General features: G+C 49.2%; 1 protein-coding gene across 2 annotated transcripts in view; it reads right to left on the minus strand.

The window, feature by feature from the left end:
• B4GALT4 (beta-1,4-galactosyltransferase 4) overlaps positions 1–23,219 on the minus strand; it is a 178,308-nt gene that overhangs the window by 131,220 nt on the left and 23,869 nt on the right. The window contains exon 1 of one of the 2 annotated variants that reach the window (XM_089654745.1): positions 6,677–6,781. The exons of the other annotated variant lie outside the window; for it this stretch is intronic. The gene's annotated coding sequence lies outside the window, so the exon portion shown is untranslated. Of the gene's footprint in view, positions 1–6,676; positions 6,782–23,219 lie in introns of those variants that run through there. 2 annotated transcript variants of the gene reach the window in all.

Consider the following 23,219-nt stretch of genomic DNA (forward strand, 5'->3'; position numbering starts at 1 on the left):
GCCCCCCAAAAGTGTAAGTGCGCGAAGAGGGTATTTCCCTAATGATTCATTCATACTTGTGATTGGGGTGGGTGGTAAAAACACGTGGCCATGGCAAAATGAAACTCCATGTTGTGCTCAGCAGGCATTACCATCTACAGCTCTGGTGCTCAACCTGTGGCCCCTTTGGTATATGATATGCAGTCCTCGGACCTCAGCAGTCTGTATTTGGACCATTGATGAGGGTAACAGCATTGATCTCTACTAGCCGCATGTAACATGTTCCCAGTTTCGTACTGTCTTCCCCACCAACAATGTATCCAGTCTGCACTCTCTGACCTTCCTTTCCTCTATTGGGTCGGCAGTTTCTGATAGCCCAGCACTATATATATATTGAACATTATGTGTGGCCCCTTGGTGATGTCAGGGGCCACATTTAAAGCCCCCCCTTTAGGTCATAAATTGACAACCAATGACCTACAGACCGCAATCCATTCAAATAAATGGGGCTGAACTGCAACTACTCCACATGTGGTGTCATGGAGGTGCAGGCTTTTAAGGGTAAAAACAAGCAGCGAGGAGGTGACCAAATGCATCCTCATCATCTGTCAAACACCCTCTAAAAAGCGATCCACTGCAGATCACTCTTCAGAGGGCAACGCTAATGTAGACCCGCCCTTCGAGGGGAATTCCCTCACATTGATAAGGTATCCTCTTACTTCTCATTGGGGGGGGGGGGGGGTACTAAAACTGGAGCACTCGGAATCTGGTGCAGCTGTGCATGGCAGCCAATCAGCTTCTAACTTCAGCTAAACTTTGAGAATAAAACCTGGAAGCGGATTGGTTTCTATGCAGAGCTGCACCAGATTTAAATAATTTATTCTGGCCATTGAAATGAATTAACGCGCACGCAGGGGTGGACTGACAACTCATGGGGCCCCCGGGCAATAGGGGATCATGGGGCCCCCGTGTCCTTGCCCAAACTCAAAAAAGCCTATGAAAAAGGTACCAGGGACATCTCATGGGGCCCCCTACTGACCCCGGGCCCTCGGGCAGTGCCCGCGTTTCCAAATGGTCAGTCCACCTCTGCGCGCACGCTTGCCATTAATGCCAGTTCAGATGCGTTAACATGCGTTTACACGCAGAACTTTTTTTCTGCCAAAACGCCGCTGCTCCTGGAACGCTGGCAACGGAAGGGTTTTCTCTGCCTCTCAGCTCCTCCAAACGCATGTGTGCGCATGGTCATATAGGCCAACATGCATTTAGGGCCGGCTCACGCTACAGAGATGCAGTTCAGATGCGTTTCTAACGTGTTCCAGTGAGTTTTTTATGCATTCCAGTTATTTTTTTCCCCTCTCTTTTTTCCCAATTAAATAGGGACATGTGAGCTCCGGTGCGTTTCTGATGCGTTTTACCGCGTTCCAGTACAGGTCTGTGCAGAAAAAAATGCAGCCTGTTCTACTTTTTTTTTTCTGCATCCCGAACGCACTGGTGTGAACTATGACAATGACAACCATATAACTGACTTTCTGTGCGTTTTGGATGCAGAAAAAAAAGCAACTCATATGAACTGGCCCTTAGAGGCAAAAAAACTAACAAACCAAAAAAAAACACCAAAACGCCCCATCATCAAAAACATCCCGTGTGCATGAGGCCTAAGAAGGCCTGGATAGAACCCATCTGAAGAACATTCGATCAGAAGAGAAAATACCCAAACATTCGATTTTGCCCTATTCACACAACAGCCTCAGCTATGCAAGAAGAACCCTCAGGGCTCAGTCAGACGCGGGTGAGGTGTGGGGAGCAGGCGATAAAAATCGGGTGGTTGAGCCAGTTTTACTGCCCCCCCCCCCCCCAACATCACACCCAAGCAAGTAGATGCAGCCAGGGGCGTCCCTAGGGTTAGTGTCACCCAGTGCGATAACACTTGAGTGACACCCCCTCCGATGATCCCCGCAGGATGGATCGGATCTGCGGATTGAGAATAATGGATCAGACTCCGATCTAGTATGCTCCCCAATCCACAGATCCGATCCATCCTGCGGGGATCGTCGGCTTTCTTTACAACTTACCTTTTCTTGAAGCGGGTCCGGTGTCACCCCGTATAGGTTGCATGCCGACAATCCCCGCAGGATGGATTGGATTTGCGGATTGAGAATAATGGATCGGACTCCGATCTATTATGCTCCCCAATCCGCAGATCCCATCCATCCTGCGGGGATCGTCGGCTTTCTTTACAACTTACCTTTTCGTGGAGCGGGTCCGGTGTCACCCCGTATAGGTTGCATGCCGACGATCCCCGCAGGATGGATCGGATCTGCGGATTGAGAATAATGGATCGGAGTCCGATCCATTATCCTCCCCAATCTGCAGATCTGATCCATCCTGCAGGTATCATCAGATTGCAACCTACTGTATACGGGGTTAAATGATCTCTCCACGAGCTTCACAAAAAGGTAAGTTGAAAAGAAAGCCGACGATCCCCGCAGGATGGATGGGATCTGCGGATTGAGCATAATGGATCGGAGTCTGATCCATTATGCTCCCCAATCCACAGATCCGATCCATCCTGCAGGAACCGTCAGCTTGCTTTACAACTTATCTTTTCATGGAGCGGGTCCAGTGTCACCCCGTGCGGTCGGTGTCACCCGCTGCGGCCCCCCCCCCACATCTGCCTCGGGACGCCACTGGATGCAGCCGTTCAGGGCATAATGCATCAAAAACTAAACAATATGTTGCATTCAGATTCAGAAGGGGAGTGATTAGGATCAGGGGCATACTGACAACTCATGGGGCCCCCAGGCAATAGGGGATCATGGGGCCCCTGTGTCCTCGCCCAAACCCAAAAAAGCCTATGAAAAAAGTACCAGGGGCATCTCATGGGGCCCCCTACTGACCCCGGGCCCTCGGGCAGTGCCAGAGTTTCCAAATGGTCAGTCCGCCCCTGATTAGGATACAGATACATTTAGACTCCGTTCTCACTGGTGCGACTTCCCATGGTGACTTTGGACACATGAGAACCCCTCCAGCACCTGATAGATAAATGCATGAACACGCTCTTGAGATTTGCGCATAGGTACCCTATATCTTGTTTCTTTTGGACACAAAGTCGCATGACAAGTCACAGCCCATTGATCTCAATGGCACCTGTCCCAATCTATGTCACCTAAAGTTGCAGCAACTTTAAAAAGATTCCTGCACTACTATGATGCGCCTTTCTTGCGATTTGAGTGCCAGAGTGTAAAGTTGCATGAAATTCACATCAAAGTCGCTCTCGAAATCGTGCGCCAATGGAGTCGCACTAATGTGAACCGAGCCGCAACAAAGACAAACAAAAAAGCACAATAACAAAAAGAAACCACAATAAAAATGACTAAAAAGTCAATATATCAGCTTGCCGACCAGTAAAGCTACAGTGCGGGCCGGCTGCGCAGAATCAATCATAGATATGCGATTCTGTTCTTCTGAATAGGGGGCGCACGCTCCCACCTACCCGCAATGTCACCGATTCCTTTCCCTGATGATCAACCGAGGATTCATGGCTGGGACCCGCTGATCGTTGGAGCAAGATCTGTGTTAGTAAATAACACAGATTTCTCTACTGACAGCGGGGACGTGCCAGTTTTTGTCTCCCTGCAAAGCAGGGAATAAAAACAGTCACATCCCCTAACAAAACAGCACCTATTGCACACATTACACATAGTTAGGCACACAGTTAACCCTTTGATGGCCCCAGATGTTAACCCCTTCTTTCCCAGTGTCATTAGTGGGACTGACCAGGGATCAATATTAGTCCGGCACAGAGGCGGACTGACCATTTGGAAACTCGGGCGATGCCCGAGGGCCCGGAGTCAGTAGGGGGCCCCATGAGATGCCCCTGGTACCTTTTTCATAGGCTTTTTTGAGTTTGGGCAAGGACACAGGGGCCCCATGATCCCCTATTGCCCGGGGGGCCCCATGAGTTGTCAGTCCACCCCTGGTCCAGCATACTGTGCCTTCGTTTAAAAACTTAGCGGCTGCTCTTTCTATCCCTGTCTGTGCTCTCTGACTGTCCCGTTGTTCTGAGAGCTCTCAGCTTGGATTGGTATCCAATGAATATAATACAAAGATACGATATTTATCAAACATTTGTGTCTGTTGATCCAAGAGATCTTTATTGATCTTCAGCTGCAGCCCTTGACACTTTTTAATGAGTGTGTTTATGTGTTCAATGTGTATTCGCTTTTAACGAATTCATTAATAAAATGTATTATTAGTTAAAGATATTTGTCGGTACAGAGAATATTATCATTTTTTATTTTGGACAGATGAGTAAAAAAAATGTTTCTAGGGTTGAGGCGTTGAGTTAAATCCATGCTTTTTTATGTCAGAGTTTTTTTGTGCCCAGTGTCATTAGTACAGTGTCAGTGCATTTTATTAGCAGTCAGGGTTAGTATGCCCACCGCACGATCACAGTCTTACTAGAAGTTGCTGATCACCACCATTACTAGTATTTAAAAAAAAAAACAAATTCCAGTATATATACACCGCCATTTAAAAAAAAAGTCCAGTATATATACACCGCCATTTAAAATAAAATTATTCCAGTATATATACACTACCATTTAAAAAAAAAAATTCCAGTATATATACACCGCCATTTAAAAAAAAATTCCAGATATATACACCACCATTTAAAAAAAATTCTAGTATATATACCGCCATTTAAAAAAAAATTCCAGTATATATACACCGCCATTTAAAAAAAAAGTCCAGTATATATACACCGCCATTTAAAATAAAATTATTCCAGTATATATACCACCATTTAAAAAAAAAATTCCAGTATATATACACCGCCATTTAAAAAACAAATTCCAGTATATATACACCGCCATTTAAAATAAAATTATTCCAGTATATATACCACCATTTAAAAAAAAAAATTCCAGTATATATACACCGCCATTTAAAAAAACAATTCTAGTATATATACCGCCATTTAAAAAAAAATTCCAGTATATATACACCGCCATTTAAAAAAACAATTCTAGTATATACACCGCCATTTAAAAAAAAAGTCCAGTATATATACACCGCCATTTAAAAAACAAAATTCCAGTATACATACTGCCATTTAAAAAAAACAAATCCAGTATATATACCGCCATTTAAAAAACAAATTCCAGTATATATACACTGCCATTTTTTTTTACTACTAGTATTTAAAAAAAAATTTAAATTCCAGCACATATACAGCCATTTGTAGACGCTATAACATTCACGCAAACCGATTAATATACACTTATTGGGATTTTTTTTTTTTTTTTACCAAAGATGTAGCATTTTGGCCTAAAATTATGAAGAATTTATTTTTATTGGATATGTTTTATAGTAAAAAGTATTGGGTTTTTTGCTAGAATTTTTTTGTCCTTTTTATCATTTATAGCGCAAAAAATTAAAAACCCAGTGGTGATAAAATACTACCAAAAGAATGCTCTATTTGTGTGGAAAAAAATTATATAAATTTCAGTGTTGCATGACCGCGCAATTGTCAGGTAAAGTAGCGCAGAGCCATATAGCAAAAAATGGCCTGATAGTGAGGGGGGGGGGTAAATCTTCCAGAAGCAGAGGCGGACTGACCATTTGGAAACTCAGGCACTGCCCGAGGGCCCAGGGTCAATAGGGGGCCCCATGAGATGCTCCTGGTACCTTTTTCATAGGCTTTTTTGAGTTTGGGCAAGGACACAGGGGCCCCATGATCCCCTATTGCCCGGGGACCCCATGAGTTGTCAGTCCGCCCCTGTGCGGAAGGCAAGTGGATATACAGTGACCATGAATTAAAATAAACTATACAGTTAGCACAGCTCCAGGGGCAGTACTGCCACCGCATGCAATCCATTCAAGTGAAAGGGGCTGCATCGCACCTGCATGCAATGCATAAGTTGCATCGTGATGGGTCGCCATTTTTCAAGGTTACAACAGGTGGTGAGTTAGCAACATATCACCCACAAAATGCCTCTGAAAAGCGAGCCACCATGGATTGCTTTTTAGCTCTGGTTCGCATATATGTGATTTGGATGCATTTTGACGCACATGCAATTTGCATGACATCCAGCCGCAGTGCATATTTAAAAAGAGTCAGGTGCGATTTCAAATGCCATACACTTTTAAAAGCCTAGGTCCACCCCTGTGCAGTGCAGGACACCGTATGTAATTCGCGCAGGAGTTGTACCGCATTCCCTTTTTTTTCCCCGCACCCGATTCGCATCGCATGGTTGCCCACACCCACGCGATGCAAATTCTGGTACTCACTGCATTTTGCAATCTTTTTCGGGGTGTCTGTAATTTAACATTGACACCCGCACCAGATCGCATGGATGCCGTGCGATTGCAATGCAGTGTGGGAAACGCACAGGATTTGCTGCGTTTCCCGCACTGCGTTAGTGTGAACACCAGACTCCTTTGAAAAAATTTTTTTTTTTAAAAATCGCACTGAAACTGGCCCCGTACATATGTGAACCTGGTCCTAGAGGGGTGGTAACAATATCCGCATTTATGAATGAGCCCTAAAATGAAGGAGCGATTGCCGGTTCATTCTCACAGGACGAATGTAGATGCCGTATCACCGCACAGCGATGCGATTTTATTTTTATAAATACACCCCTTAAAGGCTTCACAGTGGACAAATATGGCGACTTAAAGGGTCTCCACTCACCGGACGAGTGTCATCCTTCCAAGCAGCGGATCGGGAGCTCCTCTCGGTGACAATGGGGCCTCTGTGCCGAGACTTTTCTGGCAGCTCAGAATAACTAGTGAACATCTCTGTGTGCAGAGCGAGCGAGGACTGTGTGAGGAGCGACACTCCTCCGATCCTCCCCCTCCTCCTCCTCTCCCCATGTACACAGGGCAGCCTCTGTGCCATGTGGCAGACAGCCTGGGTCGCTGCCTTACCACACAGGCACAGCAGAGGGGATTCTGGGGGCATAACTGGGGAAAGCACAATGTAGGCATGGGTGACGACACGGCGTATGCGTGCGACATAAGACGCGGCATTCCACACGCCTGTCCCGGCACGACTGCAGCTCACGGTCATTTCCATCACATTTGTTTTTTGTACGCTTTCAGTTTCACCTCAATCAGCATTTGTCCGTTTTTTGCGCTTTTTTTTTTTTTAACCAACAGGGGAAAGTGCAATGTAGGCATGGGTGACGAGACAGTGTATGTGTGCGACATAAAACGTCGCATTCCACACGCCTGCAGCTAACGGTCATTTTCATCACATTTTTTTTTGTACGCTTTCAGGTTCACCTCGATCTGCAGTTATCCGTTTTTTGCGCTTTTTTAACCAACTGGAGAAAGTGCAATGTAGGCATGGGTGACGACACGGCGTATGTGTGCGACATAAGACGCCGCATTCCACACGCCTGTCTCAGCACGACTGCAGCTCACAGTCATTTCCATCACATTTTGTTTTTTGTACGCTTTCAGTTTCACCTCGATCAGCATTTGTCCATTTTTTGCGCTTTTTTTTTTAACCAACAGGGGAAAGCGCAATGTAGGCATGGGTGATGACACGGCGTATGTGTGAGACATAAAACGTCGCATTCCACACGCCTGCAGCTAATGGTCATTTCCATCACATTTTTTTTATTGTACGCTTTCAGGTTCACCTCAATCTGCATTTGTCCGTTTTTTGCGCTTTTTTTTTAACCAACTGGGGAAAGCGCAATGTAGGCATGGGTGACAACACGGCGTATGTGTGAGACATAAGATGCCGCATTCCACACGCCTGTCCCAGCACGACTTCAGCTCACGGTCATTTCCATCACATTTTTTTTGTACATTTTCAGGTTCACCTCAATCTGCATGTTTCCGGTTTTTGCGCTTTTTTTTAACCAACTGGGGAAAGTGCAATGTAGGCATGGGTGACGAGACAGTGTATGTGTGCGACATAAGACGCCGCATTTCACACGATTGCAGCTCACGGTCATTTCCATCTCATTTTTTTTTTGCATACTTTCAGTTTCACCTCAATCTGCATGTGTTTGTTTTTTGTGCTTTTTTTTCAAACCAACTGGGGAAATCGCAATGTAGACATGGGTGATGACACGGCGTATGTGTGCGACATAAGACGCCGCATTTCACACGACTGCAGCTCACGGTCATTTCCATCACATTTTTTTTTTTTGTACGCTTTCAGTTTTGCCCTGATCTGCTTTTGCCCATTTTTTGCGCTCCTCCCAAACTCAACATATAGCTTCATTTTTGCTGCGAAGCAACGCAAGCGCTACAGGTGAACAGCTCTGCCCGCTGTCCATATTATCTATTGTAGGCTGCTTTGCGCCCCAAATGCCTGTTTCTAATGCCAGTGTGAACGGAGGCCTAAATGACCCCTGATGTCTCATTAAAGAAGCCCAGTCACAACATTACAACACTTAAAGGACGTTAGGTCCCCTATGTGATAAAACAACAATAAATTATTAATAATAATAGAATCTAAAACTGATTATATGCATTGGTGGGGTACAGTGCCATTTATTCTGATCGGCATCCCAACACATTCTGCTGCAATGCACTGGAAATTAATTGGCTGCCTAGGGCACCTTTAACACAGATCACAAGTCCAGGGCATTTTGCAGCCCAAGCAAATGAATGGGCCGTCAAAATACAGGTGGGAATCACACAGGAGTCTGATTCGGTGTGAACTGGCCCTTAGGCAAGAAACATATGTAACCTGGACAGTAGCTGAAAATTGCCGTGGAACTTCTTCTTCCTTTTTGCCTCTGTATTATCATTCAGCAGTGTGGACAGGGTTGAATTGAATATTCATTAATGCAGAAGGACAGCAGCCATCTTTAAGGAGACCACTTTGCAATGCTTGTCTATGGAGTGTCTCCAGTGCAGTGGCAGCCATCTTTGCTGGATCTGGATCGATCCTGGAAGGACGGTGATTGGCTAACACAAAAAAAGCAAGAGGAAGATATGCAGGCTGCTGGAGAGGAAGAGAGAGGACAGTCTTAAAGTGTTGCTAAACCCACAACAGTAAAATCAGTCTGTATATGCAGTAAAGAATGCTTGTTTAGGGGCAGACTGACCATTCGGGCATTGCCTGAGGGCCCGGGTCAGAGGCCCGGTGAGAGGCTCACTGGACACAATTCACTAAGTGGTATCTTACTGCATCCAAGTATGTGGTAGGATACCGCACAGCATTTTTATTTTTGAAGTTTGAATCCACCAAAAAACGCTACTAAAACACCACGAGTTATTTTATCAAGTCATGCAGCATTTTAGTAGTGAAAACCATGCGTTTCAGCTGTCAGCAGTTCCCCACTGACAGCTGAATATAAAAGAATTGCCGGCAATTAAAAAAAATATTAAAAACTGGCAAGGGGTCCGCCCTCCATCCATACTAAGCCCTTCGTGTCTGGTATGGATTTTGATGGGAACCCCCATGGCAAAAAAAAAAAAAAAATTGGTGGGGGTTCCCCCCAAAATCCATAAGAGACCCTTATCAGAGCATGCAGCCCGGCAGGTCAGAAAAGGGGGGGGGGGGGGAGACGAGCAAGCGCTCCCCCCCTCCTGAACCATACCAGGCCACCCAGATCCAGCATCCCTCACCCTATGTGAATGAGTATGGGGTACATGGTACCGCTACCCATTCACAAAAAAAAAAAAAGGGTAGTGTGAAAAAAAACAGGAGACAGTCTTTGACAAGTCCTTTATTAAAAGAAGAAAAATAAACAAATCTCCTAGATTGTAAGCTCCCAGGATCAGGGCCCTCCTATCCCTCTTGTATTGAACTGTATTGTTGCTGTATTGTCTCCCATTATAATGTACAGCGCTGCGCAAACTGTTGGCGCCATAAATCCTGTATAATAATAATAATGTCCCCAAAGTAGATCCAATGTCAATCACGATGCCTGCCGCCACTACCCGAAAAAAGAGAAAAAAAAAAAAAGTCTCTGTCCCCACGCTGGCTCCATCACATGTGACCCCACCCCTTGTGGTGTCATCAACTGGGGCATGCTGGGTCAATTAAGTCACAAGGAGATGGGACCACACGCGTGATGTCACTGGGCGGCCCCGCCCCTTACATATTTAAGAATTAGCAAGCTAGCGGAGCAATCAGACGGCCGGGAAGGAGCCTTTTTTTTCCCTTTCTCATTTGCAGGTAGCGGCAGCGGGCATTGTGATTGACATTGGATCTACTTTGGGGGACATTCTTTTATTTTTCTTCTTTTAATAAAAAGGATTTGTCAAAGACTGTCTCCTGTCTTTTTTCACACTACACTTTTTTTTTGTGGTACCATGTACCCCATACTCATTCACATACTGTAGGGGGGGCAGGGATTTGGGGGCCCCCTTGCTAAAGGGGGCTTCCAGATTCCAATAAGCCCCTCGCCCACAGACCCCACAACCACAGGCCAGAGTTGTGGGGAAGAGGTCAAAAATAAGTGCCAGGTCAAAAAAGGTATAAATACCTATCATGACTTCTCTGAGTCACCATAATTATAGATGTGGATTATTAACCGAACAAGTAGCATATAAAAAAGAAGCAGTTGATTAGAGCAAAGTGCAAAAAAGTCGGTGGATATAAATCCAAAGCAGAGTACAAAATACATCAATATGGATGCAAATAAGTATCTTTATTGTGATCGCAATGATCCTGTGAAGGGTATACTTATAACAAGGTGAACACACGGTCAATCACAGATAAAAACAGCGTACTAAAACAATGGTGCACAGCATACACGTCACTGAAAAATATAAAGCAGTGATGGGCTTGGAAACCGATATTCACCCTCTAGGGAAAAAGGAAAAATTCCTAGCTAGGAAAAAAGTGACAACATGACTGCATAGAATGATCTAGAGCAGTGTTTCTCAACCTTTCCTCAGTCAAGTCACCCTTTAAAATTATGGATAGTTTTGAGGCACCCCATTCTAAAATGTGAAAAACTATAATAGTTTTATATAACGCAGCGACATCCACACATGTAGGACAGCCAACATTAGAGAGGATTTATTCTTCCAAAGCAAATACACTTTCGCACCCTGGTACTGACTAGTATTCCAATGTTTCTCTTCTCCCTCAATGTTTCCTCCATCACTGAGCGAATGTGACCCCAGCACCGATGGAAAGGGCAAGCGAGGGTCAAACTAGGATGCTGTGCAGGCAACTGACATCCTCCGTATCAACTGATGCCATTGGTTGTCAGGAAGCTGGCGGCTAGAAGGTCGTAATGGTGCACAATGGAAACCTGTGGCTTTGTGTAACTAAAAGGCAGGCTTGTTCCACCCGCTGGTTTGTATACAAGTTTTGGGCAATTTTTAGACATTTTGCCAAGGTAACCCTGATGAAACCTCAAGGCACCCCTGATGAAACCTCAAGGCACCCCTGATGAAACCTCAAGGCACCCCAGGGTGCCTGGGCACCCCTGATGAAACCTCAAGGCACCCTTGATGAAACCTCAAGGTATCCCAGGGTGCCTGGGCACCCCTGATGAAACCTCAAGGCACCCCTGATGAAACCTCAAGGTATCTCAGGGTGCCTGGGCACCCCTGATGAAACCTCAAGGCACCCCTGATGAAACCTCAAGGTACCCCAGGGTGCCTGGGCACCCCTGATGAAACCTCAAGGTACCCCAGGGTGCCTGGGCACCCCTGATGAAACCTCAAGGCACCCCTGATGAAACCTCAAGGTACCCCAGGGTGCCTGGGCACCCCTGATGAAACCTCAAGGCACCCCTGATGAAACCTCAAGGTATCCCAGGGTGCCTGGGCACCCCTGATGAAACCTCAAGGTATCCCTGGGTGCCTGGGCACCCCTGATGAAACCTCAAGGTACCCCAAGGTGCCTGGGCACCCCTGATGAAACCTCAAGGCACCCTTGATGAAACCTCAAGGTATCCAAGGGTGCCTGGGCGCCCCTGATGAAACCTCAAGGCACCATTGATGAAACCTCAAGGTATCCCAGGGTGCCTGGGCACCCCTGATGAAACCTCAAGGCACCCCTGATGAAACCTCAAGGCACCCCTGATGAAACCTGAAGGTATCCCAGGGTGCCTGGGCACCCCTGATGAAACCTCAAGGCACCCCTGATGAAACCTCAAGGTACCCCAGGGTGCCTGGGCACCCCTGATGAAACCTCAAGGCACTCTGGTTGAGAAAGGCTAATCTAGAGTTCTCTCTGATTGTCATCAGGGTGTAGTGTCTTCATTGCTTGAGTACCTTACAGATTTCCAGTGATGGCATAAATAAAGAAAAATATTCATCAATCTTGGATAGTATAATGGTACATAGGATTAGTCCTGAAAGATCAACATATTCGATGAATCAATCGGTGAGATATAGGTCAATGCATTGCTATACATATCAGCAAAAAGGAGTCATGCATACAAGGGTTCAAGTTTCAACTACGATCTTATCGCTAGATTACTATGTGTATAGAACTCCATAGTCAGAAGATTGTAGTTGGAGCTTGAACTAATTTTTGCTGATATGTATAGCAATGCATTGACCTATATCTCACCGAATGATTCATCGAATATGTTGATCTTTCAGGACTAATCCTATGTACTATCTTTAGGACTAATCCTATATACTATCCAAGATTGAGGAATATTTCCAAGCGGTGAAACCACTTCTTTTTCTTTATTTATGCCATCACTGGAAATCTGTAAGGTACTCAAGCAATGAAGACACCACACCCTGATGATAATCAGACAGAACTCTAGATCATTCTATGCAGTCCTGTTGTCACTTTTTTCACAAGTGAGAATATTTCCTTTTCCCCTAGAGCAGTGGTTCTCAACCTTTCTAATGCCGCGACCCCTTAATACAGTTCCTCATGTTGTGGTGACCCCCAACCATAAAATTATTTTCATTGCTACTTCATAACTGTAATTTTGCAGTGGGAGGAGTAGTGCCATGTCATTGGTGTCAGTGGAAGGAGTAGTGCCCCATCACTGATGTCAGTGGGATGAATAGTGCCCCATCCTTGGTATCAGTGGGAGGAATAGTGCCCCATCGTTGGTATCAGTGGGAGGAATAGTGCCCCATCACTGATGTCAGTGGGATGCATAGTGCCCCATCGTTGGTGTCAGTGGGATGCATAGTGCCCCATCGTTGGTGTCAGTGGGATGCATAGTGCCCCATCGTTGGTGTCAGTGGGATGCATAGTGCCCCATCGTTGGTGTCAGTGGGATGCATAGTGCCCCATCGTTGGTGTCAGTGGGATGCATAGTGCCCCATCGTTGGTGTCAGTGGGATGCATAGTGCCCCATCGTTGGTGTCAGTGGGATGCATAGTGCCCCATCGTTGGTGTCAGTGGGATGCATAGTGCCCCATCGTTGGTGTCAGTGGGATGCATAGTGCCCCATCGTTGGTGTCAGTGGGATGCATAGTGCCCCATCGTTGGTGTCAGTGGGATGCATAGTGCCCCATCGTTGGTGTCAGTGGGATGCATAGTGCCCCATCGTTGGTGTCAGTGGGATGCATAGTGCCCCATCGTTGGTGTCAGTGGGATGCATAGTGCCCCATCGTTGGTGTCAGTGGGATGCATAGTGCCCCATCGTTGGTGTCAGTGGGATGCATAGTGCCCCATCGTTGGTGTCAGTGGGATGCATAGTGCCCCATCGTTGGTGTCAGTGGGATGCATAGTGCCCCATCGTTGGTGTCAGTGGGATGCATAGTGCCCCATCGTTGGTGTCAGTGGGATGCATAGTGCCCCATCGTTGGTGTCAGTGGGATGCATAGTGCCCCATCGTTGGTGTCAGTGGGATGCATAGTGCCCCATCGTTGGTGTCAGTGGGATGCATAGTGCCCCATCGTTGGTGTCAGTGGGAGGAATAGTGCCCCATCGTTGGTGTCAGTGGGAGGAATAGTGCCCCATCGTTGGGGTCAGTGGGAGGAATAGTGCCCCATCGTTGGGGTCAGTGGGAGGAATAGTGCCCCATCGTTGGTGTCAGTGGGAGGAATAGTGCCCCATCGTTGGTGTCAGTGGGAGGAATAGTGCCCCATCGTTGGTGTCAGTGGGAGGAATAGTGCCCCATCGTTGGTGTCAGTGGGAGGAATAGTGCCCCATCGTTGGTGTCAGTGGGAGGAATAGTGCCCCATCGTTGGTGTCAGTGGGAGGAATAGTGCCCCATCGTTGGTGTCAGTGGGAGGAATAGTGCCCCATCGTTGGTGTCAGTGGGAGGAATAGTGCCCCATCGTTGGTGTCAGTGGGAGGAATAGTGCCCCATCGTTGGTGTCAGTGGGAGGAATAGTGCCCCATCGTTGGTGTCAGTGGGAGGAATAGTGCCCCATCGTTGGTGTCAGTGGGAGGAATAGTGCCCCATCGTTGGTGTCAGTGGGAGGAATAGTGCCCCATCGTTGGTGTCAGTGGGAGGAATAGTGCCCCATCGTTGGTGTCAGTGGGAGGAATAGTGCCCCATCGTTGGTGTCAGTGGGAGGAATAGTGCCCCATCGTTGGTGTCAGTGGGAGGAATAGTGCCCCATCGTTGGTGTCAGTGGGAGGAATAGTGCCCCATCGTTGGTGTCAGTGGGAGGAATAGTGCCCCATCGTTGGTGTCAGTGGGAGGAATAGTGCCCCATCGTTGGTGTCAGTGGGAGGAATAGTGCCCCATCGTTGGTGTCAGTGGGAGGAATAGTGCCCCATCGTTGGTGTCAGTGGGAGGAATAGTGCCCCATCGTTGGTGTCAGTGGGAGGAATAGTGCCCCATCGTTGGTGTCAGTGGGAGGAATAGTGCCCCATCGTTGGTGTCAGTGGGAGGAATAGTGCCCCATCGTTGGTGTCAGTGGGAGGAATAGTGCCCCATCGTTGGTGTCAGTGGGAGGAATAGTGCCCCATCGTTGGTGTCAGTGGGAGGAATAGTGCCCCATCGTTGGTGTCAGTGGGAGGAATAGTGCCCCATCGTTGGTGTCAGTGGGAGGAATAGTGCCCCATCGTTGGTGTCAGTGGGAGGAATAGTGCCCCATCGTTGGTGTCAGTGGGAGGAATAGTGCCCCATCGTTGGTGTCAGTGGGAGGAATAGTGCCCCATCGTTGGTGTCAGTGGGAGGAATAGTGCCCCATCGTTGGTGTCAGTGGGAGGAATAGTGCCCCATCGTTGGTGTCAGTGGGAGGAATAGTGCCCCATCGTTGGTGTCAGTGGGAGGAATAGTGCCCCATCGTTGGTGTCAGTGGGAGGAATAGTGCCCCATCGTTGGTGTCAGTGGGAGGAATAGTGCCCCATCGTTGGTGTCAGTGGGAGGAATAGTGCCCCATCGTTGGTGTCAGTGGGAGGAATAGTGCCCCATCGTTGGTGTCAGTGGGAGGAATAGTGCCCCATCGTTGGTGTCAGTGGGAGGAATAGTGCCCCATCGTTGGTGTCAGTGGGAGGAATAGTGCCCCATCGTTGGTGTCAGTGGGAGGAATAGTGCCCCATCGTTGGTGTCAGTGGGAGGAATAGTGCCCCATCGTTGGTGTCAGTGGGAGGAATAGTGCCCCATCGTTGGTGTCAGTGGGAGGAATAGTGCCCCATCGTTGGTGTCAGTGGGAGGAATAGTGCCCCATCGTTGGTGTCAGTGGGAGGAATAGTGCCCCATCGTTGGTGTCAGTGGGAGGAATAGTGCCCCATCGTTGGTGTCAGTGGGAGGAATAGTGCCCCATCGTTGGTGCCAGTGGGAGGAATAGTGCCCCATCGTTGGTGCCAGTGGGAGGAATAGTGCCCCATCGTTGGTGCCAGTGGGAGGAATAGTGCCCCATCGTTGGTGCCAGTGGGAGGAATAGTGCCCCATCGTTGGTGTCAGTGGGAGGAATAGTGCCCCATCGTTGGTGTCAGTGGGAGGAATAGTGCCCCATCGTTGGTGTCAGTGGGAGGAGTAGTGCTCCATCACTGGTGTCAGTGGGAGGAATAGTGCCACATCACTGGTGTCAGTGGGAGGAATAGTGCCCCATCATTGGTGTCAGTGGGGGGAGTAGTGCCCCATCATTGGTGTCAGTGGGGGGAGTAGTGCCCCATCACTGGTGTCAGTGGGGGGAGTAGTGCCCCATCACTGGTGTCAGTGGGAGGAGTAGTGCCCCATCACTGGTGTCAGTGGGAGGAATAGTGCCACATCACTGGTGTCAGTGGGAGGAATAGTGCCCCATCATTGGTGTCAGTGGGGGGAGTAGTGCCCCATCATTGGTGTCAGTGGGGGGAGTAGTGCCCCATCATTGGTGTCAGTGGGGGGAGTAGTGCCCCATCATTGGTGTCAGTGGGAGGAATAGTGCCCCATCACTGGTGTCAGTGGGGGGAGTAGTGCCCCATCGTTGGTGTCAGTGGGAGGAATAGTGCCCCATCGTTGGTGTCAGTGGGAGGAATAGTGCCCCATCGTTGGTGTCAGTGGGAGGAATAGTGCCCCATCGTTGGTGTCAGTGGGAGGAATAGTGCCCCATCGTTGGTGTCAGTGGGAGGAATAGTGCCCCATCGTTGGAGTCAGTGGGAGGAATAGTGCCCCATCGTTGGTGTCAGTGGGAGGAATAGTGCCCCATCATTGGTGTCAGTGGGGGGAGTAGTGCCCCATCATTGGTGTCAGTGGGGGGAGTAGTGCCCCATCATTGGTGTCAGTGGGGGGAGTAGTGCCCCATCATTGGTGTCAGTGGGGGGAGTAGTGCCCCATCATTGGTGTCAGTGGGGGGAGTAGTGCCCCATCATTGGTGTCAGTGGGGGGAGTAGTGTTCCATCACTGGTGTCAGTGGGGGGAGTAGTGCCCCATCACTGGTGTCAGTGGGAGGAGTAGTGCCCCATCACTGGTGTCAGTGGGAGGAGTAGTGCCACATCATTGGTGTCAGTGGGAGGAATAGTGCCCCATCATTGGTGTCAGTGGGAGGAGTAGTGCCCCATCATTGGTGTCAGTGGGAGGAGTAGTGCCCCATCATTGGTGTCAGTGGGAGGAGTAGTGCCCCATCATTGGTGTCAGTGGGAGGAGTAGTGCCCCATCATTGGTGTCAGTGGGGGGAGTAGTGCCCCATCATTGGTGTCAGTGGGGGGAGTAGTGCCCCATCACTGGTGTCAGTGGGGGGAGTAGTGCCCCATCACTGGTGTCAGTGGGAGGAGTAGTGCCCCATCACTGGTGTCAGTGGGAGGAGTAGTGCCACATCACTGGTGTCAGTGGGAGGAGTAGTGCCCCATCATTGGTGTCAGTGGGGGGAGTAGTGCCCCATCATTGGTGTCAGTGGGGGGAGTAGTGCCCCATCATTGGTGTCAGTGGGGGGAGTAGTGCCCCATCATTGGTGTCAGTGGGGGGAGTAGTGCCCCATCATTGGTGTCAGTGGGAGGAATAGTGCCCCATCACTGGTGTCAGTGGGGGGAGTAGTGCCCCATCACTGGTGTCAGTGGGAGTAGTGCCCCATCACTGGTGTCAGTGGGAGTAGTGCCCCATCACTGGTGTCAGTGGGAGGAATAGTGCCACATCACTGGTGTCAGTGGAAGGAATAGTGCCCCATCATTGGTGTCAGTGGGAGGAATAGTGCCCCATCATTGATGTCAGTGTGGTGGAGGGGAGAATAGTGCCCCATCATTGGGGTCAGGGGGGGGGGAAATAGTGTCCCATCGTTGGTGTCAGTGGGGGGAGGAATAGTGTCCCATCGTTGGTGTCAGTGGGGGGAGGAATAGTGCCCCATCATTGGTGTCAGTGGGAGGAATAGTGCCCCATCATTGATGTCAGTGTGGTGGAGGGGAGAATAGTGCCCCATCGTTGGGGTCAGGGGGGGGGAAATAGTGCCCCATCGTTGGTGTCAGTGGGGGGAGGAATAGTGCCCCATCGTTGGTGTCAGTGGGGGGAGGAATAGTGCCCCATCGTTGGTGTCAGTGGGGGGAGGAATAGTGCCCCATCGTTGGTGTCAGTGGGGGGAGGAATAGTGCCCCATCGTTGGTGTCAGTGGGGGGAGGAATAGTGCCCCATCGTTGGTGTCAGTGGGGGGAGGAATAGTGCCCCATCGTTGGTGTCAGTGGGGGGAGGAATAGTGCCCCATCGTTGGTGTCAGTGGGGGGAGGAATAGTGCCCCATCGTTGGTGTCAGTGGGGGGAGGAATAGTGCCCCATCGTTGGTGTCAGTGGGGGGAGGAATAGTGCCCCATCGTTGGTGTCAGTGGGGGGAGGAATAGTGCCCCATCGTTGGTGTCAGTGGGGGGAGGAATAGTGCCCCATCGTTGGTGTCAGTGGGGGGAGGAATAGTGCCCCATCGTTGGTGTCAGTGGGGGGAGGAATAGTGCCCCATCGTTGGTGTCAGTGGGGGGAGGAATAGTGCCCCATCGTTGGTGTCAGTGGGGGGAGGAATAGTGCCCCATCGTTGGTGTCAGTGGGGGGAGGAATAGTGCCCCATCGTTGGTGTCAGTGGGGGGAGGAATAGTGCCCCATCGTTGGTGTCAGTGGGGGGAGGAATAGTGCCCCATCGTTGGTGTCAGTGGGGGGAGGAATAGTGCCCCATCGTTGGTGTCAGTGGGGGGAGGAATAGTGCCCCATCGTTGGTGTCAGTGGGGGGAGGAATAGTGCCCCATCGTTGGTGTCAGTGGGGGGAGGAATAGTGCCCCATCGTTGGTGTCAGTGGGGGGAGGAATAGTGCCCCATCGTTGGTGTCAGTGGGGGGAGGAATAGTGCCCCATCGTTGGTGTCAGTGGGGGGAGGAATAGTGCCCCATCGTTGGTGTCAGTGGGGGGAGGAATAGTGCCCCATCGTTGGTGTCAGTGGGGGGAGGAATAGTGCCCCATCGTTGGTGTCAGTGGGGGGAGGAATAGTGCCCCATCGTTGGTGTCAGTGGGGGGAGGAATAGTGCCCCATCGTTGGTGTCAGTGGGGGGAGGAATAGTGCCCCATCGTTGGTGTCAGTGGGGGGAGGAATAGTGCCCCATCGTTGGTGTCAGTGGGGGGAGGAATAGTGCCCCATCGTTGGTGTCAGTGGGGGGAGGAATAGTGCCCCATCGTTGGTGTCAGTGGGGGGAGGAATAGTGCCCCATCGTTGGTGTCAGTGGGGGGAGGAATAGTGCCCCATCGTTGGTGTCAGTGGGGGGAGGAATAGTGCCCCATCGTTGGTGTCAGTGGGGGGAGGAATAGTGCCCCATCGTTGGTGTCAGTGGGGGGAGGAATAGTGCCCCATCGTTGGTGTCAGTGGGGGGAGGAATAGTGCCCCATCGTTGGTGTCAGTGGGGGGAGGAATAGTGCCACATCGTTGGTGTCAGTGGGGGGAGGAATAGTGCCCCATCGTTGGTGTCAGTGGGGGGAGGAATAGTGCCCCATCGTTGGTGTCAGTGGGGGGAGGAATAGTGCCCCATCGTTGGTGTCAGTGGGGGGAGGAATAGTGACACATCGTTGGTGTCAGTGGGGGGAGGAATAGTGCCACATCGTTGGTGTCAGTGGGGGGAGGAATAGTGCCACATCGTTGGTGTCAGTGGGGGGAGGAATAGTGCCCCATCGTTGGTGTCAGTGGGGGGAGGAATAGTGCCCCATCGTTGGTGTCAGTGGGGGGAGGAATAGTGCCCCATCGTTGGTGTCAGTGGGGGGAGGAATAGTGCCCCATCGTTGGTATTAGTGACACAAATGATGGCGCACTATTCCTCCCACTGACACCAATGATACTTACTTTGCTGACCCCTGCTCCAGCCTGGGCTCGCTCTCTCACTTACCTGTCAGCTGTCTTCCTTCTCTGGCCGCTCTCCTCTTCACTCGCTCCGGCAGCTCCCTCGGTCTTCTTTGATGTACGCGCGCTGCCGCTCGGCTCCTCCTCTCCAAGCTCCACCTCCTCGCCGGTGATTGGCCGCCTGTGTGCCTCTCCTGAGCTACAGTTCCGGTGGCCAATCAGCGGCGAGGAGGCGGAGCTGCTGAGCGATCCCGGAGGTGTGGCCAGGTGACAGCAGCGTATCATCCCGCCCACACATCGCCGGAGACTGCAGCGGTGTCTCGGTTCCTAAGACCATCGGAAATATGTGTTTTCCGATGGTCTTAGGCGACCCCTGGGAAATGGTCGTTCGACCCCCAAAGGGGTCGCGACCCCCAGGTTGAGAACCGCTGCCCTAGAGGGTTATTATCGGTTTCCAAGCCTATCACTGCTTTGTATTTTTCAGCTAAGTGACCATTGTTTTTAGTATACGGTTTTTATCTGTGACTGACCGTGTGTTCACCTTGTTATAAGTATACCCTTCACAGGATCATTGCGATCACAATAAAGATACTTATTTGCACCCATATTGATGTATTTTGTCCTCTGCTTTGGATTTACATCCACCGACTTCTTTGAACTTTGCTCTAATCAACTGCTTTCTTTTCATATGCTACTTGTTCGGTTACTAATCCACATCTATAATTATGGTGAGTCAGAGAAGTCATGATAGGTATTTATACCTTTTTGACCTGGCACTTATTTTTTGACCTCTTCCCCACAACTCTGGCCTGTGGTTGTGGGGGTCTGCGGGCAGGGAACCTATTGGAATCTGGAAGCCCCTTTAGCAAGGGGGCCCCCAGATCCTGCCCCCCCCCCCCATGTGAATGCGTATGGGGTACATGGTACCGCTACCCATTCACAAAAAAAAAAAAAGTGTAGTGTGAAAAAAAGACAGGAGACAGTCTTTGACAAGTCCTTTTTATTAAAAGAAGATAAATAAAGGAATGTCCCCGAAGTAGATCCAACGTCAATCATGATGCCCGCCGCCGCTACCTGAAAATGAGAAAGGGAAAAAAAAGGCTCCTCTCCTGACACTGGCTCCCGGTCGTCTGACTGCTCCGCTGGATTGCTAATTCTTAAATTTGTAAGGGGCGGGGCCGCCCAGTGACATCACACATGTGTCTCCACCTCCTTGTGGTATAATTGACCTAACATGCCCCGGTTGATGACGCCACAAGGTGTTGGGGTCACACGTGATGGAGCCAGCGTCGGGACGGAGCCTTTATTTTTTTTTTTTCAGGTAGTGGCGGCAGGCATTGTGATTGACGTTGGATCTACTTCGGGGACATTCTTTTATTTTTCTTTTTTTAATAAAAGGACTTGTCAAAGACTGTCTCCTGTCTTTTTTTTCACACTACACTTTTTTTTGTGAATGGGTAGCGGTAGCATGTACCCCATACTCATTCACATAGGGCGAGGTGGGCAGGATCTGGGTGGCCTGGTATGGTTCAGGAGGGGGCGTCACCCCCCCCCCCGCCCTCTCCTTTTCTGACCTGCTGGGCTGCATGCTCTGATACCAGCAATTTTTTTTTTGTTTTTAATTTTGCCATGGGGGTTCCCCTCAAAATCCATACCAGACCCGAAGGGCTTGGTATGGATGGAGGGGGGACCCCTTGCCGTTTTTTTACATTTTTTTTTAATTGCCGGCAATTTTTCTTTTACATTCAGCTGTAAGCGGGGAACTCCGCTGACAGCTGAAACATTAACGCATGGTTTTCACTACTAAAATGCTGCACGACTTGATAAAATAACTCATGTAGTGTTTTAGTAGCGTTTTTTGGATCAGGAGGGGGGAAGCGCTTGCTTGTCTCCCCCCCCCCTTTTCTGATCTGCCGGGCTGCATGCTCTGATAAGGGTCTGGTATTGATTTTGGGGGGAACCCCCACCAATTTTTATTTTTTTTTAAATTTTGCCGTTGAGGTTCCCCTTAAAATCCATACCAGACCCGAAGGGCTTGGTATGGATGGAGGGGGGACCCCTTGCCGTTTTTTTAAATAATTTTTTTAATGGCCGGCAATTCTTTCTTTTACATTCAGCTTTCAGTGGGGAACTCCGCTGACAGCTGAAACATTAACGCATGGTTTTCACTACTAAAATGCTGCATGACTTGATAAAATAACTCATGAAGTGTTTTAGTAGCATTTTTTGGTGAATTCAAAGTTTAAAAATAAAAATGCTGTGCGGTATCCTACCACATACTCGGATGCGGCTTAGTGAATTGTGTCCAGTGAGCCTCTCACCGGGCCCCCTACTAAACCCGGGCCCTCGGGCAATGCCCGAATGGTCAGTCCGCCCCTGAACAAGGATTCTTTACTGCAAATACAGACTGATTTTACTGTTGTGGGTTTAGCAACACTTTAAGACTGTCCTCTCTCTTCCTCTCCAGCAGAGTGCATATCTTCCTCTTGCTTTTTTTGCATTAGCCACTTATTTTTTTTACCTTTTCCGCACAACCCTGGCCTGTGGTTGTGGGGTCTGCAGGCGGGGGGCTTATTGGAATCTGGAAGCCCCCTTTAGCAAGGGGGCCCCCAGATCCCGCCCCCCCATGTGAAAGAGTATGGGTACATGGTACCGCTACCCGTTCACAAAATAAAAGTGTAGTGTGAAAAAAGTCTGTCAATCACAAAAAAAAGATACGTATTTGCACCCATATTGATGTATTTTGTACTCCGCTTTGGATTTATATCCACCGACTTTTTTGCAGTTTTCTCTAGTCAACTGCTCCCTTTTTTATATTGTGGGGAAGGCGCCATGTCCCCATCAACATGAGGACAAGATGCTTTGTGGGCGGACCCCCTCCCCCTTTTCTGACCTGCATGCTCAGATAAGGGTCTGATATGGATCTTGGGGGGGGACCCCACGCCATTTTTTCTTAATCTTGGCATGGGGGTTCCCCTCAAAACCCATACCAGACCCGAAGGGCTTGGTATGAATGGAGGGGGACCCCACGACTTTGTTTTATTATTTTTTAAATTATTGTTAATGCCCTTTATATGCAGCTGAGCTGCAATATGTAGGCAGGGTGTTGTGTGGGTGTGGCTTTGGCTTTAGTGTAGGCGGAGACACAGGGGGCCCCATTATCTCTTATTGCCCAGGGGCCCCATGAGTTGTCAGTCCGCCCTTGTGCTTGTTATACACACTTTGGAACCTAAGGGGATAATCATCTGCATTGTGTAAAAAGGATGTTTAATCCTGTCTTCTCTAATCTTCCCCTTCTTCTAGTGTCCCCAACTCATCTCCTGATAGAACAGAGCCTTAGGGGCAAGATGCACATTTGGTGTGTATTACTAGAGAGGGTTTTTTTCTTTTTTTTTTGTTTGCTGTTGGATTTTTTTTCTTTTTTTTTCTTTTTTTGGGGGGGGGGGTGCATGTGATCAGCACAGGGCCAATCAGCACTGTCCAGACAGAGGGTCAGGGGGTATGCAGCCTCATAGGACAATCAGGGGAGAATGAAAACTCCTCCTACAAGCTTTAACCAGTGCTCTGCTGGATATTGATAGAAGTCACACGAATGCTACATACTGTTGATGAGGAAAGGTATTTAGCAGTTTCTATTAACTAAATTAATTGCATTTCCATG

Source organism: Staurois parvus, unplaced genomic scaffold, assembly GCF_062004578.1.
Source record: "Staurois parvus isolate SC_StPar_1 unplaced genomic scaffold, SC_StPar_1.0 ptg000795l, whole genome shotgun sequence".
In the NCBI taxonomy this organism is placed as follows: Eukaryota; Metazoa; Chordata; class Amphibia; order Anura; family Ranidae; genus Staurois; species Staurois parvus.